Genomic DNA, 17,752 nt, shown 5'->3' with positions numbered 1-17,752 from the left:
CTGTTATTCATACGTATACTTGCGAAAACATCTTGAGTTTAAATTACAGAAAACCATTCTAGTCTAAAAGTTATCTCTCCGTCATTCATTGATTGCAGATTGGTACAAACACCATTACTTCAAAATGTTCCTCTGATGAGTTCGTGCAATTGAAACGCGCATTCACGTGGGCGACCATCGTCTTCCAAGGATTTGTACATTGCCCCCCAAAAAACTAATAATTTAGTAGAGTAGAATGAGATATTTCAAAGTAAACTGGTATACTAAAATGATCAGCAATTTCTGTAACATGTAGCCTGTTGTGCAACAAGTAGTTCTCTTGAGAATTCCCGTGTAACAGTGAGAAACACATTTTGAAGACTGAAAACCCTCCCACATTTCAAAACACAAGTTGAACCGAACTGACCTTGTTTTTAACCTAAAAAAGCAAACTGTTTAGCGATATATTAATCCCGGTTATTCTCATATTTCTCTGATATTAACGACACTCACAGTTATTTAGTCACGCACTACCGACCTGTCATCGCCAATACACAATCAGAGAAAGTGTATTTGGATTCCAGTATTGTGATAGTTTCGCTTTTGGTCTGTAAATTTCCATCTCGGATTTGATCAGCAAACACGCTGAAGGAATTATAACATCTGTATTCACAGGCGACTGACCGCGACTACATGAACATGTGATCTTCCGGTATCAAAACGATTAAAATTTGAGAATTAGGGGTTAATATCGCCATCGATTGTTTCCATGTATTAGTTAGACGTTTATTGCCCGGTGCTTTTTACCTTTAATAATAGACTTGATGCCATTGACGACAACTTCCATTCTATGTTCTTACATGATTTCTATGCATTCACGATGTAACACAACCATGAACTTGATACGTAAGCGCACTCCTTTTTGTATATCGTATTTTCTATTTCCTCCAAATATGTGATCGAATAAGTAATTTAAGAAATGCATTCCAGGCGATTTTGAAATGTTGCTAAGGGCTGCGAGACGTTCCGCATCTCTAAACAGTAAATGTAATCAGAATATACGGCACAAAGACAACACACTCGCGAGTGTTGAGAGACCTGGCTTTTATATCGCCCTGCTCACGATTTTACTGTTCCCCCTTGTGGTCTCGTTATAGATTCTCAACGCCTCTAGGTTCAAGACGAAAACGATTCGACTAAGTTGATGAGTCGCGTGCTCTTTTGAGTAGCACACGCCCAGAACAAGATCTCGTGACCTCTGGGTGTGCAGTGATCCCCTGGGTGCGCAAAGACCTCCGCATGCGCAATGAGCGGGGAAAATAGTCAGTCAGTCAGTCAAACTGAGCAAAAAATAATTCATTGTCTTAAACTGAGCGCGTTCGCTCCCTTGTTGAGCTTCTGACAGAGAGTGATTTGAGATTTGATGTGTTATAAATAATTTCAGCAACGAAACGCAGACGGGTAAAAGAACCTGCTACGGGTCGGGATTTGTAAGTGAAAGGCTGAAATAAGTCGTGTTTTTGCTAGACAGGGAGAGATATACTTCCATTATGAGATTATTTTTACATACAATTTACTATTTCAGTGAATCATCGAACTTTTTTCACCCAAAAAATAATCGCAACAAATAGAAGTCGGTCCTTTTGCACATTTGGTAACACCTGTTACAAATCCCTTTTCTTTAACATAAATCACTATCATTTGTTCCCGTAAATTGGATCGCGCACTAATATACCTGTATCGATTATCCTCACCAAAGTTTTAAGTTTTACCACAAAGTGATAAGAGTTACTGTGATAGTCAGAAACTTTATTATATATATATATATATATATATATATAATATATATATATATATATATATATATATATATATATATATATATATATATATATGTATATATATATATATATAAATATATATATATATATATATATATATATATATATATATATATATATATATATTAATGTTATAAATTTGCCAATTCAACAAAACAAACAATTTTAATGAATTGGTTCGTACAATCATAACATTTTTAGTGATTGGTATAATATTAACAATTGACATGTTATATTTTGAAGGATGTACTTGATAATTTGTTTGCTTTAGTTTTGAAAATATTTTCCTATGTTTTGTCGCTCTTTGTTTTGTTGTTGTCTTGTTCACCTTTACGCAGTGTTGTCCTTTAAATTTTCTCTTTAGTTGTTTGAGGAACCTGTAAATAGGACTTGAGAGAATTCCGAATGAATTACCGAGACACAAGGTTGTGCTAACACTCACGATTTTGTGCTTTTAAGGTAGAACGCGCCTCGGAAACAGATATTTGGACTCTCAAACTTTTACAATTCTTTTCAGATCTACCTCTTGTACGTGGTTTATTTTAAAGCTAACACGATTGGCACTAATTTGGGATAATTGGATAGTGAAGTAACGTCAGTTTCATCTGCAATGTAGTTTCATCTGCTTAATACGTTATACACTTGTGTTTATGAATAATTTGTAATAATGCAAAAATCAGCTATAGGGCACCTAAAACTTTTGAAAAAATCTAAAAAATCTGAAGATCCAATTCTCCCAAATTAGTTCCAATCGTGTTAGCTCTTGGTGTAAGAATACTTTTCACCGGTTTTTGTTTTCGAAATTCGAAAATTTTATTTTTCTCCATAGAGTTAACTCAGGGATGGTGGCCATTTTGATTTTTAAATAGCGGTAAATCTTGAGTTATTTGTTTCTGTTGTACCAAAATTTACACGGTGACCCCCGATTTTTTATTCTCGATTTTGAAAGTGAATGATTGAAAGATTCCCTAAGAAAAGTTCGAGCAAAAGTTGATAAGCCCTTCACTTTCGAGGCGCATACTACCTTAAAACGAATGTTTGGCATTTCATTTACATGCCAACACTGCGTGATTCCTGAGAGGTCAACGGAGCTGACATATTGACTTTTGTTGTAGAATAAAAGTTGGTTTCGATACATATCCATCACAATGACGAACGCATGTGATTCGAAAAAAGACAAGGTCCATACATACCACGGCAGCCTTTATAGAAAGAAATATTTTCAATCTCATATTCCTTTCGTAAACATTTTATGAGTCTAGTTTTTGATATGACACTTTACCTCCTTGTGCAATATCCAAAATTAGATAGAGATGCAATATTTTGATCTTGATGATTCGCTTTAGAAGAGTACATCGGTGCCTATCCGATGAGATTTCATAAAGCTCAGTGCTCTTTGTCCATTCGGCAAATTCAAATCCTGAATCATGCCATTAGAAAACCAGCAGTTTTTATTTCAAACCCTGCAAACATATATGATGAAATATTCATCATATTTCAAGCCAACGTTGTTTTCACTTTTCCTTGTGGCCAACATCGTGAATTCCTCTCGGTGTTAAATAATGTTCTTTCTTTTTTTTTGTCTGCTGTTTCAAATATCGAATGACCCAACCTCTCTTCAGATGACTTAAGTACAGTCCTGAATGTTTAGTTTTACCGTGAATCAGTGATTAAATCTTCCTGTTTTGCCGTCGCACAGTGGCATTGTATGTCTTAGTTTTCGCTGTAAGTGTATACGCTACATATATCGAATAGGCGGTTAACCCTGAAAATGCTGTAATGCACACCGGCAAACGTATTTTCTGGCTGATGAGAGTCCTGATCTTCTTTCGATGTACTCGGGCAGCTAGAAATTAATGTCTTGATTCGATGTCAAGGGTTTTAGGTTGTGCCGCGATTGAACAATACACATTTTTGCTACGCAAAACGGAACTAAAGTCAATATATATATATATATATATATATATATATATATATAATATATATATATATATATATATATATATATATATATATATATATATATATATATTATATATATATATATAATATATATATATATATATATATATATATATATATTATATATATATATATATATATATATATATATAGCTTTGTAAGAGTACTAACTTCAAAATAATGAACGGCAGATATTTTAAAGACCACGGAAGTGGCAACTTGACTTGTATTACAAGAAATGGTGGGAGTGTTGTTGATTATCTCTTGTTGCACGCAAGTGACATATACCTTTAAATATATCTGTGTTGATACGAGAGTCGAATCTGACCACCAACCACTTGTTTTTGAACTTGATTTGCTTTGCCAGCCTGATAGTTGTGTTCAAAAGACTGTAAACTCCATATAATAATTTGTTTTGCTATAAATGAAACAACGATTTTCTTGATAATGTAATAGTTTTTGGAATAATGTATCTGTCCATGTCACTGTAACAAAGATCCGACAGCTTATTACTCAGGGTAATATTGATGAGGCTGTTTCACTTCTGAATGATGCAATTTATGAATCCATAGTGTCTATGAAAATCTGTAAACCGAAGAAAGTAAGGTTAAGAAAAAATGATTGGTGGGATAAAGAGTGCAATGAACTTAAATCTAAAGTGAAACAGGCACTGAAGATCCATAAATCTGTTTTTACAGCTACATCGTATGATGAATTTAAAGTTATTCAAAACATTACCGTAATGTTATTAAGTTGAAGAAACAAAATCATGACATCCAGAAGCAAAGAATGTTTGAGGAAGCTGCTGAAGACCAAAACTCAAAACGTTTTTGGTCCATGATGAAAACTTACACTCCAGGACCATCCGAGTCCATAACTTCAGAGGATTGGTTTATTTATTTTTCTTCTTTGTATAACACACCTGGTAATGTAGATGAAGGTTATGAAGAGTTTTACTCCCAAGTCAATGATTTTGTTAACGAGTCATTTTCGTTACAAGACTCTATGAGTGATATTCCAATAGAGGGTGTTGATGTAGATACTAGCATTTTAGACAGCGAGATAACATCCAGTGAAATTGATTTGGCAATGGAGAAACTTAAACTTGGGAAAACAGCCGGGGTTGACGAATACCTGTAGAATTTTTTAAGTACAGTGGAAAGATTTTCGAAAGATTCTGTTATATATCTTTAATGGGATTCTAAACAGTGGTTGTTTTCCTTTGGAATGGGTGAAAGGAATGATAGTTCCTTTGTTTAAGAAAGGGAACCGAGATTTAGTTGGTAACTATAGGGGTATTACCCTGCTTCCAATCATCAGTAAAATTTTTTGTAACATCATGTATACCCGTATATCGTCATATGTTGAAATTCACTGTCCTATTACGGAAGCACAGGCTGGTTTTAAAAAGCATTTTAGTACGATTGATAATATTTTTGTATTAGATACAGCAATATGGAAATATCTGTCAAAACATAAATCTCGTTTGTATTGTGCATTCGTGGACTTTGAAAAAGCCTTCGATAGAATAGATCACAATTCCATGTTTTATAAATTGTTAAAGTTGGGAATGAAGGGAAAAATGTTAAAAGTTTTAAAGTCTATGTATACAAATGTCAAGTCATGTGTAAGAACACCTCATGGCATCACTGAATTCTTTAACTGTACTTATGGTGTACAACAGGGTTCAGTTCTCTCTCCTCTTTTATTCAACCTTTTCATCGATGACATTGGGGAAACACTTAAAAGTGGCGTTATGATGGTGTTTACGTAGGATGTTAAAATTATTGTATCTTTCTTTTGCCGATGATCTTTCACTCACGAGTAGTACTGTAATTGGTTTACAGAGACAACTTGATAAACTTTCTTTGTACTGTAAACAGTGGAAGTTAAAAATTAATGCTACCAAAACAAAAATTGTTGTTTTCAGAAGAGGGGGAGACTAAAAAACTACGAAAAATGGAATTTGGAGAGAGTCAGAGTTGAAACAGTTCCTTACTTTAATTACCTTGGCTTAACGTTGTCTTCTACTGGGATCTGGTCAATGGCACAAGAAAACCTTGCCAGACAAGGTAAAAAAGCCACTTACAATGTCAAGAAATATTTAAGTAAATTTAAAAATTTAAATATCAAAATAGCTTTAAGAATATTTGACCAAAAATCCTCCCAATATTGATGTATGGCTGTGAAATCTTGGGTTTCACGATGGTAATGATATAGAACAGGTCCACGTATCATTTTGTAAATTCTTACTCCACGTTAGTTATACCTCATGTAACTCTGCTGTCTTAGGTGAACTTGGAAGGCATTGCTTAAAAACATACAGATTTCCTCGCATTATCAAATACTGGTTAAATTGTTACATGTAGAAAATAACAGGTACATTAAGCAATGCTATGATTACCAGTTTGAGATGGCAGAGAAAGGATTTAATTGCTGGGCCAAAAATGTCAAAGATCTCTTATTTTCATATGGTTTTGGTATAATTTGGAACATGCAGACAGTAGGCAATGAGACTTTCTTTTTGTCTGAATTCAAACAGAGAACACTTGATATAGGCGTTCAACAATGGAGAACGAACCTGGAAACTTATTCAAAACTAGACACTTATCGCTTGTTTAAAAGTGATTTAATTGTTGAAAAATATCTCAACGATGTCACTGTGGATGTATTTAGGAGAGCACTGTGTAAATTTCGAATATCCAATCATAGTTTGAATATTGAAAGTGGACGAATCCAAAAGTTACCTAGGGCAAATAGACTATGTATGCTATGTGTATTGAACCAAGTTGAAACTGAATTGCATTTTTGTCTAATATGCCCCTTGTACTGTAATTTACGCAAACAATTTATACCTGAACGTTACTATAAAACCCCTACACAACTAAACTTTAAAAGATTAATTAACTCCCATAATCCTCACACCCTAGTAAATCTGTCGAAGTATTTATTTTTTAGTTTTAGATTGAGGGAGACCTCACTCCAAAAGTTGTCTGCTTAATGAGATTTTGTAACTATGCATAAGCCCCACAGATGCAATCACTTGTATGTATTTTTCACGTTTTGTAAAAAAGGCCGGTGAAAAATATCTCAACGATGTCACTGTGGATGACATATATATACATATATATATATACATATATATATATATATATATATATATATATATATATATATATATATATATATATATATATATATATATATATATATATATATATACCCACCCACACACACCATGGAGACTAATTGTAAACACCCATCAGGAAACATGGCTTCAGCTGCAAATAGGCCAAAAAAACCCGGAGCGAAGATATGTGCATTAATCACTGTGATTATGCAAATGAAGCAAAGAAATAACACGTAAAGGTTAAAGTTCACGTTAGCTTAGCCTTAAAAGATGCAATTAATGTATAGAGGCGATTTGCCACCATCAGGGAAAAGGTGGCATTTTACATCTGTTCGTTTTTCCCTTTTTCTTGCTACATTTCTGTACAACCAAGGCTTCTATTCATCCAACTTTCATACAGTATCCCTTACAATTGAAAATGCGACCTTTGCGCACGGGCCTTCGGGTGTAAAGCGTAATGCAGGCCACGAAGTACATATTTTCCTACTTTTTGTTTAATTTTCCTTGGGTAAACTTTTCGCTTCATTGAACGAAGTCAGACTATAAGACATTGAGTTTTTTCAAGTCCAATGCACATTTAAAGCATACATGCTCACGTTTTACTGTTTATTGACGATATCAAGTGAGTTAATTTACTTCTTGGCTTTATTAAAACAACAGTACGGTTAAATTTTCCAATAGCGATTCGTCTTTAGGGTAAAGAATCAATTATTAATGATGAACATCGCGTTATAGACATAAAGAAGCTTCTCATAAAGAGAGGCGTACAGATTCAGTTAGCTATACAGGTTAGTAGGCAGTGTGGTAGATTAACACTGACACACAGACAGACAGACTGCCTGCTTGACTGACTGGTCGACTGACAGACAATGATATATATATATATATATATATATATATATATATATATATATATATATATATATATATATATATATATATATGTATAATTCTTGTCATTATCAATACATACATACATACATACATACATACATACATACATACATACATACATACATACATACATACATACATACATACATACATACAGACAGACAGACAGACAGACAAACAGACAGACAGATAAACAAACTTCAAAGATAACGGTCTCAAAGTTACAATGACGAATAACAGTGGCAAATATTCTACAGCGAAGACACTGCATGTGTTACAAGCATACACTGTCCATGTTTCCGTATGTATGTGGTTGGAGTTTAATTGATCATTTTAGCTCATTAAGTTGCAGTCTAAATCTCAAAATCGTCTTCAGGGACTTATATCCTCATGGCGGATATGTGGTGATATAGTGATTACAGTACTATTAACAGCGGTATATTTCTTCCCTTACTCTCTTTTCAATTATACACACATTTGACTTTTCTAATACTTCGCGTTTTCTCACTTCCTATAGACAGAATGTGTCAAGATCCTTTGCCATTTACGGCCCTTGGAAATGCGAAGTTGTGTATTTGTGTGAAGTTTGCAATAACTCGCGTCGTCGAATAAACGCAAAGGTTTCTACGGACTATTTCTTTCGTCGTTCCACATTTGAACATTAACATTTAAGACTTAAGTAGACGGATTTGGGGACGCTGAACACAAGAATAAAGTCATCAGTGGTCAAACTTGCCTTGTACAGAAAAGATCCGACAAGAATCTAGCAAGCAACATCGATTGAACAATTAAAACATGGTAATGTGTTGATAACTAGTGGACTCTAAAAAGCAACGTCAGACATAGTATTAACATATGGCTCTTCGATGAAACAGTTCGGTGAGGTTGAAATATATCCATTTTGCGGGGAAATCAGTCGGGACCGTACCGAAAGGCCTTGAGTTAAGTATAGTGTGGCTTGTTCACACCTGCTACTTACATGGCAATATTACGAAGGTGTCGCTAGTCCTACTTATAATGCAAAATAAGGGACCGTCTAAAATAATCCCAGAAGCTCAAAGAACGAAATTTTATCGTTTAGGGGGACGGAACTTTTAGCTCAATTCAACCAACGACGTAACTTTGCACAAAAATAAAATGTTACACTGTTTATATGCCCTGGCGCCGACTTCAACTTGCCCACCGCCTTGTAATTTTAGTACATTTCCAATCATTGGTGACAGAAGAGTCTGATCTATCTTCATAGTTTTCCGTAAAATCAAACATTTTAAAAGCAAACGTTGGGAGAAAGATATACTCACTGAAACGTACGCCTTTATCTATTAACTGTAAGCTGTGAAAAGTGTGTTTCCATCTCCCCGATAAAGTTCAAATTGCTTACTCACATAGAAATACTAAGAACGGTACAAAAAGGTGACAGCAACAGGGTAAGCAATGTTAAATAACCTTTAACATTTCTTAATGACAAATGTCTTGTTCATAAAGAGATTTTATCCGGCGAATCGTCAACTTTATCACACCGCGTGGTTAATTATATGGCTTTTCCTCTTTATTATTAAGCATTATTTACGACACTTGTCTTATAGATACACCAAATAGATTTGATGTCGCAGCTGATGATTTGAAAAAAAAAATGTATATTTGTGTTTGAGATAAGTTCACATGGAACTCTTTAATAAAGTAAACAACTATAACAACATCAATATTCAAAAAATTGAAAGTGGTACAATGTGTTTTATCGGTCATCAGCGCTTCACATTGCTGAACTTTGTTGGGGGAGCTTTATCTAAATAGGGTAAGGGGACACATTTCCTTTGCTGGTTCAATTCAACATGTAACGACGACCCCTGAGAGGTCGTCAAACAGAGAAGCCATCGCTTTTGACGCGTTCTGCAGCTGCATGAAATATTTTCCGTGATTTGATACGGGTTTAATAACCACGAGATATGTTCCCCGTTGGACAGAATTTTTTGCTCCTAAGTTTCCCGCTGCCGTTCGTGCAATTTTCAAACAGGACGACAAAACCGCATTTACTTTTCTGGGTCCATCCATTGATTCTGGCGTAGCTGTTTAAAGACATTTGATATAAATTTGCATCTCAACTCAATGGAGACTAGAAAATGAGTTGCTTTTGTTTGTTTTAGAGGGGACACTTGTTTATAAGATCTACTAAAGTTTCTGTAAATATATCTCAAGATATTATTTGCCAATTTCGCCATCACAAGGAAAAACAAAACTTCTCAGGTCTGAAATTTTCTACATTGTACGAACAAAATTAGCTTCCATATCCATTGTGCAGATACACTTGAATACACATATTTCAAAATAGATAGTAACGGTTTTTTGGAAATGTTGCTAAATTTCTGCCTGCTAATTGGTTTGCAAACATCACCATATGTATACTGTTAAAATGTTTTTGTACAGTTAAAGTCGCATGTGGAAAACGAAAGTAATCAAAATAATGGAAAATACTACTTTGTATCTCAAAAATCTGTTGAGATGTGAACAGCTTTGTTAATCTTTACATAACCCCATTTTATTTCGAAATAACCGAATTTGTTTTGACAAAACGTTTCCCTGACTTCAAAACAAGACGGCTAGCATCAACGACTTGCCGTACGGAAAAGATTTTTCTCATTGTGACGGCTCAGAGTCAGACGAAATCACATAGCAAGTACCCGTTTGAAAGTATAGAAAGACTCTCTTGTGTGCCACCGTCCGCTTATTTGAAGATGCCGATAATGTTCAATGGAAGTACATGTAAAGTGAGTGACTTGCACAAGGACGCAATTAGCACCTTCCCATGGATTTTGTCTTCAATTCATACTAAACATAGCTGCTTGAAAAGTGTTAAGGAGAGTTTTCTTTGCTGTAATTTTTCTCACATGAAATTTTCGTGAAATGTGAAACCGGCAAAAATCAATGTGACGTTAAAATAGCCCTTCAATTGACATAGCGGCTCAAATAGCTGAGATGTTTGTGAAATCTTCCCATCTGATGTACAGACAATGTAATTTGGAAAATTACCCTGCGTTATTTGGAAGATAATATAACATTGTCGGATAACTTAATTTTCATCATTCCTGTAAAATTAATATGTAACGTGTAGATATTATTTACTATTAGAAAGTGGGCGATATTCCCGAGTCGTTTATTCTTTATTTTGATGCGAGACATCTGCGAATGTAAGGGGTAGTTTAATGTAACGGATACTAAACCTTCAGGGCATCTTGACTTGCTCATACAACTTGTACATATAGACAAGACATGATTCCCTTTCCCTTAATAGACTTGTAAATTGATACACAAGTGGTTTGTACAACCCTGGATATCGTCGCGGGTTCGCTGGATGTCCTGTGCGGTAGTGTCCATTCGTACGAATTAGCTCTGCAAATGGGTAGATTTAACCCAATACGCTTTAATTGCCGCAGGGGCTGATCGGTTTCCGTCGATAACGGGTAAAAAACGATCCATCGGGGCAATATGGGATTCCAATTAAGAGAGTGGGCCTATGTGGCAGGTGAGTGTCCCGTTGCGAACGCAACAACCATTTTAACTGAGTACAATTTTACCGGGCCGATAACTGTTCATCGAATTATCGTGATCGCTACTTTTCACTTTATCGCATTGGTTAAAAGTTTAATGAGCCCACTTTGGTCGAGGCAACTGAGGAAAATCACATCGTGTTATAGCCGAAGTTTCTGGTTTCTGGTTTCGCACGAAACACATCAAAATTCAGACACTCTGGCGTTAGAAAAGTCACGAATTCCCCCACTAGGTGTGTTGGCGTCATTGATTGCGACCTGCCGACGTCAGTTTTTCTCTTGTTGACACTGCTGATGCAATAGGTCGCACGAACATTTATGGTAATATAAAAAGATAATCCATATATGACCTCTTGAAAATTATACAATCTCCACATCTACAGCAGATCATTCACTTTTGTAGTGTGAATCGGTTTCCCTTTCAGCAGGAATGAAGGCGAATTATGTGTTTACAACAAATCACGAACAAAATGTGACATCTCCTTACCTCTAAATTCCATCACAAAAGGCAAATTTAGTTTTGTTTCACACTAAAAATAATTCTCCACTTATTGGTTACATATGTTGAACTGATCTTGAAATGTATAAGCCTACGTGTCAGAATTTCTGTCCTCTTACATTCAAAATGCCTTGGAATAAAAATTTGCAATGTACACGCAGCAAGAAAGGATATGAAAGCATTTAACTGTTGTTTTATTTTTAACCTGAAATGTTTAATAATCGGTTGGTGAGTCTCACAGCTCTGATGCTGCTTTGAAATCCTCCTTCTAGAATTTCTGTATTGATTTTTAAAATGTCAGAACTACTATCGACAGCAGCTTTCCTTCGGGGATAAAATTATACGGGCTTTTGCAGTAAAGATAACAGTGTAAAAATTATGCATGCATCGTGCGCTGTCTATCATTTGAATTATGTGTTTCCTAGCTGTCTTACTCAAATAATATTTTTACAATCATAAAGGTACAGACATGCGCGCTTGGATAAAAGTTACTTGCTCGGAGAGAGAATGAATAACATCCTGATATTTAATAATGTGAGTTTGACAGTGTGTATCCTCCAATTTACTAAATACCTTGATGTTTTTGGCACATAAGTAAATGAGAATATCCTAAAGACCCTAAGGTACCAACTGACTTACTTGTGTAACCTGACGTGCGTCACATCTTTTCTCAATGACTGCCATGTTTTGCGCTATATTCCATAACTTTGTCTCATTGAAACTTTCATGTAAATAGGTCAGGAACTTGAAACGTGCGGATATAATGAAAGACAAATCATTTATTTCTAGGGGTCATAATTGTTTGGATAAACAAGAATACAATTTCCGGCAGCGACCGGGTATAATTGTCAGCGATCCGAGAGATACTCTTAGACTGGCTGACTACCAATCTCTGTGAATGATATGTCACTGGGGTTCTAGGAGACTCTAATATCTTGTGATATCAACCTTAATACGTGAATACATGGCTGGTTTAAGAATGTATTTCTTGACGTGGAAAACACCGAAAATTGCGACTATGTCCCTTTAATATGAATAGGTAACAGCTATGTCACCTTTGTGATAAAGTTTGTAAGAGAAATCCCCTATCCACTTTATTGTGTCAAGTGGAAACAGAAAGTCCTTGCGCAAAGAAACAACTGATACTCTCTGGAAGTCTCTCCAAGAATTTTCGTCGCTCGAAAATTGTGAATTAAAATGTGATAGCGACGATTACTCGAGTCTAAGATAAGAAGGACAGCGAACAATGTCGCCGTAATGCGTGTCGCCGCTGCAAAACGTTGTTGCATCGAAGTTTTGAATGCGGAAGACCTCCATATGAAGAATGAAAATATTATTCGAAAACATTGTAGTTAACGAAAGCACATTGGAGCCTTCCCGAGAAGTCCTAGCTCGTCACAAGATGCATGGAAATGTTTTCAACTGAAGATGCTGTTGAAGTTTATGCACATAATTCATGATGATTACGTGCACTGCGTTGCTAATATCATTGAAGCTGAAAACAGTGTGAAAAGTTGCCCTCAAGAATACATTTACAAAGCGCATGTAAAGCTTAAAAAGCAGAACTTGTCTGAGCGCGATTTAAATATACCTCATTTAGTAAAAGAGATTCACTAAGGACTGCCTTACCTTGTTTTGCTTCTATCTTCTCCAGATACCCTGGCCGTTAGCGATATCTCCAGCGCCGATCATCCAATCCTCTGCATCGTCTCCCCTTATATAGCGGTGCTATGTATGCAAATATGCCACGTGATCGGAAAGAGTTTTTACGGTAAGATTAGGTGATCTCCCTCAGGACGGGGTCCTTGATCAGGAAGTCGACGATTGTCATTGGTTACTGATATTAGGACTCTCGCCCTTGGGGATGGTGTTTTCTGTGGGTGAGTCTCTCCGGGGGAGTGACATGAAGTGGACTGTGTCTTCGAATAGAAAATTGAAAGCAGTTTCGCGTTTCCGTCATATGGCTCTTCATCTTTGCTGCGGGTTTTCCAACAGATAAGCAGCTTCGCCCAACGTCAGTTGAGTGCTTCCGGTATCGAAAACTGAAATTGCTCGGAAGGCAACATCATCATAATCGGCGTGCATTAAGACAAGTGAGCAAGAGATATTGTAATTCGATCTTCGACCGACAGTTCGTAGGTTGTCAGTTTGGTCTGATCTGCAACTTTCCGTGAAGATATTGTCGTTATCATGTTGGAGTACCTTATGCTTTATCTGTGTATGATTGAGACAGCGATTGATACCCGCTGACCACTGAAGCGATGAACAAGGGACGTGTCCGACTGCTTTGCGCCTTCGGTGTTCAGTGATTTGCATGTCCTCACTGGCTTTTAGGGCACCAGCTCTTCAATTCGATATCTAACTGTATATTGTCAGTTCAAAAGTACAGAAGGGCGCCGCAGATGATTACAAATATCGAATTATGGGATAGTGTAATTAAGAGTGTAATATGAACACCCCCATATAATTACATCTTCATAAAAAGGTAGAATTAAGACCTGACATAGTACGCGTTATCGAAGCTATATCTCTCTCCGTTCTGTTATTAAATTTTCCCTGTTTTAATTCGATTACCCATGACTTAAGATTTTGATAGCATAGTTTTTATCAGTTTTCCTGCGCATCCGGCGATGCAGTGTAGTGTAGCTGTCTTAATAATGACAGGGTAACGCCTATAGCGTTTCAACGTTGTAACGATATATGGTTATTGCGTACCAGATATTATACGAAAGCCTATCCTGACAATAACGGTTTGCAAATAACACAAAAAGGCAAAAACGTCATTACAATCAAAGGATTTTGTTCTCACAGATTGAAATGTGTGCGAGTCAATGCGTTCGTAAAATTCGAACACATCCCAAAATAATATATGACTTAACACTTACGAAAAGATTGATGAAGAAATGCACTAACATTAATGTGCCGTTGCAATGACATCACATAATTTTTAACGATAAAATTATTTTCAAAGGCAAATGCCTGTTATACCTAAAGGGGTGGTAGGAAGACAGAAGAATAGACAACTAGACAGATATTTAGACATACAGGCAATTGCATGTATGTGGGCGAGCAAGAACGTAGATATATAGTTATTTGAATTGGTGGGTGAGATAATATATGGAAGGTTTTGAGTATGTAGGCGGTAAGTAAGTAGACGGTCGTTTGAATAGGTAGATAGATAGATAGATAGATAGATAGATAGATAGATAGATAGATAGATAGATAGATAGATAGATAGATAGATAGATAGATAGATAGATGGATGGATGGATGGATGGATGGATGGATGGATGGATGGATGGATGGATGGATGGATGGATGGATGGATGGATGGATGGATGGATGGATGGATGGATAGATAGATAGATAGATAGATAGATAGATAGATAGATAGATAGATAGATAGATAGATAGATAGATAGGTAGATAGGTAGGTAGATAGGTAGATCTGATATTATTTTCTGCAACTCTACAACACGTGTCATGCATCTGTCATGTGCACCTAGTGATTGCTAAAGTCATGCAAACATTTTGGGAAAGACAGATAGGCAGACTTTTGTGCTTAATGAGAACTACAGTAACTTCTTTTTCTGGAGTTGCATGATCTGTTTTAATTGTTTTTACTAGGGGTCTTTTCCCCTTTTTGACATTCTTTTATGCCTTTTAACATATGGTCATTTCTAGCCATGATATGTCGAACAGATGCAATTAGAAATAAGCTTTTGGGGGCTTGTTGCCTTCACATGACTACAGTTTCTCGTTTTAGTATCTGTGTAACAACACATTTCTTTGGACAGTATTTTCGTAGAAGACAATGTATCCATTATAACATAGTCAAAGTATCTCAGAATCACATCTGGTCAAGAAAACTAGCCTAAAACGCTGAATTATACAGATCTGCTGTAGACAAACTTAATTACACCCGTGGCCACTTTAGTGTTGATTAAGCCTGTCTGGTGCAAGGAGAAATTCTGTTTGTATTTAAACGAAACAAAGTGGTGATCGGTGTAATAAATGTAAGGTTCACTATCGGCACCCCACTGTTAGGATGAGATAACGTCCTACTAAAATGTCTCGCCTGCCCAATTCAAATCGATCACAACACTGCACTGTAGACCTGCTGTAAGTCTGCACTCCAACAATGAACATCAATAACAACGGTCACGAATATCATTCGGGAAAATCCTTCAGTAAGGACGTGGGCAGCTTGATTGTTCAAAATATAAGACATTGTGGTGGCAATTTGGCATCTAGCGAGGTACCACGAGGAGCTACAAAAAACAAGCAAGCGACCGTTTTAAGATAAGCGTGGAGGGAGCCAGAAAGGTTTGGAAGAGATACTACATGTATCAGGACAGGTTCCCTTCAACCGGGATGAGAAAAGTGTCGTTCATATGGTTAAACACATGTGAATACATATACATGTAAAACGCTACCCCGACTGAACTTTACTCTTACCTTTCCGTATCAAGTGAAATTGGAGTAAGTTTCTTCACGGTTTGTAGGAAAGAAACATGGCTTAGTGCAAGTGACTGTTTATTTCGAAAGTTTTGCAGTCAAGACGGGCGATGTCTGTAATTTAATTGCTAACATTTTCAAAGTGGCATTTTCTCAATTCCCACGTCTGAACAATGTCTGAACATGACACTTACGATACACGCTATAGTATCGTTGGTATTCATTCACTGCACTATTGAAATCGACACAAAATTTGTGATGTTCTCTAACACTGACTGCATTTGAAACGCATGAGTTTTACCAGAAACTAAATACTGGTAGGGCAAATGCTGTGGTCAACATCATTTGTATAAGTGTATTTTATAATAACTCCGTAATTTCAGGCTAATCGGCGTGTCCATGGGGTACCGATAGTAGGATCATTATCACCACTGATACAGGGTAAAGTAACCGTTTTATCACCCTTCTGCAGACAGAATTTCTGCTTGCTCCAGACAGGCTTGATCAACACTAAAGTGGCCACGGGTGTATGTGACAATGAATTGTACAGTTGTTGCAGTACTCTTCCTCATAGAAAGATTGCATCATATGTGCATTGTAGAGAAAAATAAGATGATTTTGTTTATCCACGCACAATTCTTAAAAGAGACAGAGGAAGTTTTATGTCAGGATCGGAAGATTTTTCATCGATAATTGCTTTTTGATGTTATTTCATTTTGCTTCGAAATTATCAAAATATTAATTTACTACTTTTGCGCTTCAAAGTGTTGTACTTTATACGGCAGGACAAATATTTCACACATTTAATGTTTTTTAATTTTGTATGTGTTACCCAGGGACATAACATAGGACAAAGGCTAATGAAATATACCTCGGTCAGTCGAGCCTTGGAGATATGTGACTACTTATTGTGATTATTATTAATTTTTGTATTTGACAGGTAATTTTTGTAGAATAAATTGTTTCGATGAACAATGCTGGTAGTATTCTCAATGATACATTAAATACGCCTACAGATAATTTCCAGTGTGTGAGAAAGATAACAAAGTTGAGGGTTTGTCGTTCTTATTATGCGAAATCTGCTGGTACGTTGGTGCCCTAAGGGGAAAGACTGGCAAAGTTGATTCAGTTTCATAGGTCTTACTATAATTGATTTTCGGCTGACAGTAATCATGGTTTTTGTTTCATTTGTATCAAATCAAGCTGATTATACTAGCTCAGAAGCACCGTTTCTTTCTGAATTGTAAGAGTGAGATAATTTTAACAGTGTAATATGCACATTTTAACAGTGTAATATGCGCATTTGTAGATTCAATATACTCACATATTTGGCATAATCTGTCTGAATCGGCTTGATTCGACAGTGGACACTCGCACACATTTTGATGCATATTTGCCACACTCATAGTAAACATCTCGAGATTATTTAGTCATTCAGAGGGTC

At 36.1% G+C, this 17,752-nt stretch overlaps 1 protein-coding gene across 2 annotated transcripts in view; it reads right to left on the bottom strand.

Annotated features, from left to right (window-relative positions):
- LOC139124255 (uncharacterized) overlaps positions 1-13,565 on the bottom strand; it is a 48,896-nt gene extending 35,331 nt beyond the window's left edge. For both annotated transcript variants that reach the window (XM_070690549.1, XM_070690429.1), the window contains exon 1: positions 13,480-13,565. The gene's annotated coding sequence lies outside the window, so the exon portion shown is untranslated. The remainder of the gene's footprint in view (positions 1-13,479) is intronic.
- Positions 13,566-17,752: the final 4,187 nt, after the last annotated feature.

Source organism: Ptychodera flava, chromosome 1, assembly GCF_041260155.1.
Source record: "Ptychodera flava strain L36383 chromosome 1, AS_Pfla_20210202, whole genome shotgun sequence".
In the NCBI taxonomy this organism is placed as follows: Eukaryota; Metazoa; Hemichordata; class Enteropneusta; family Ptychoderidae; genus Ptychodera; species Ptychodera flava.
The sequence above is the reverse complement of the archived record's forward strand: the minus strand, read 5'-3'. Positions and strand labels throughout refer to the sequence as shown.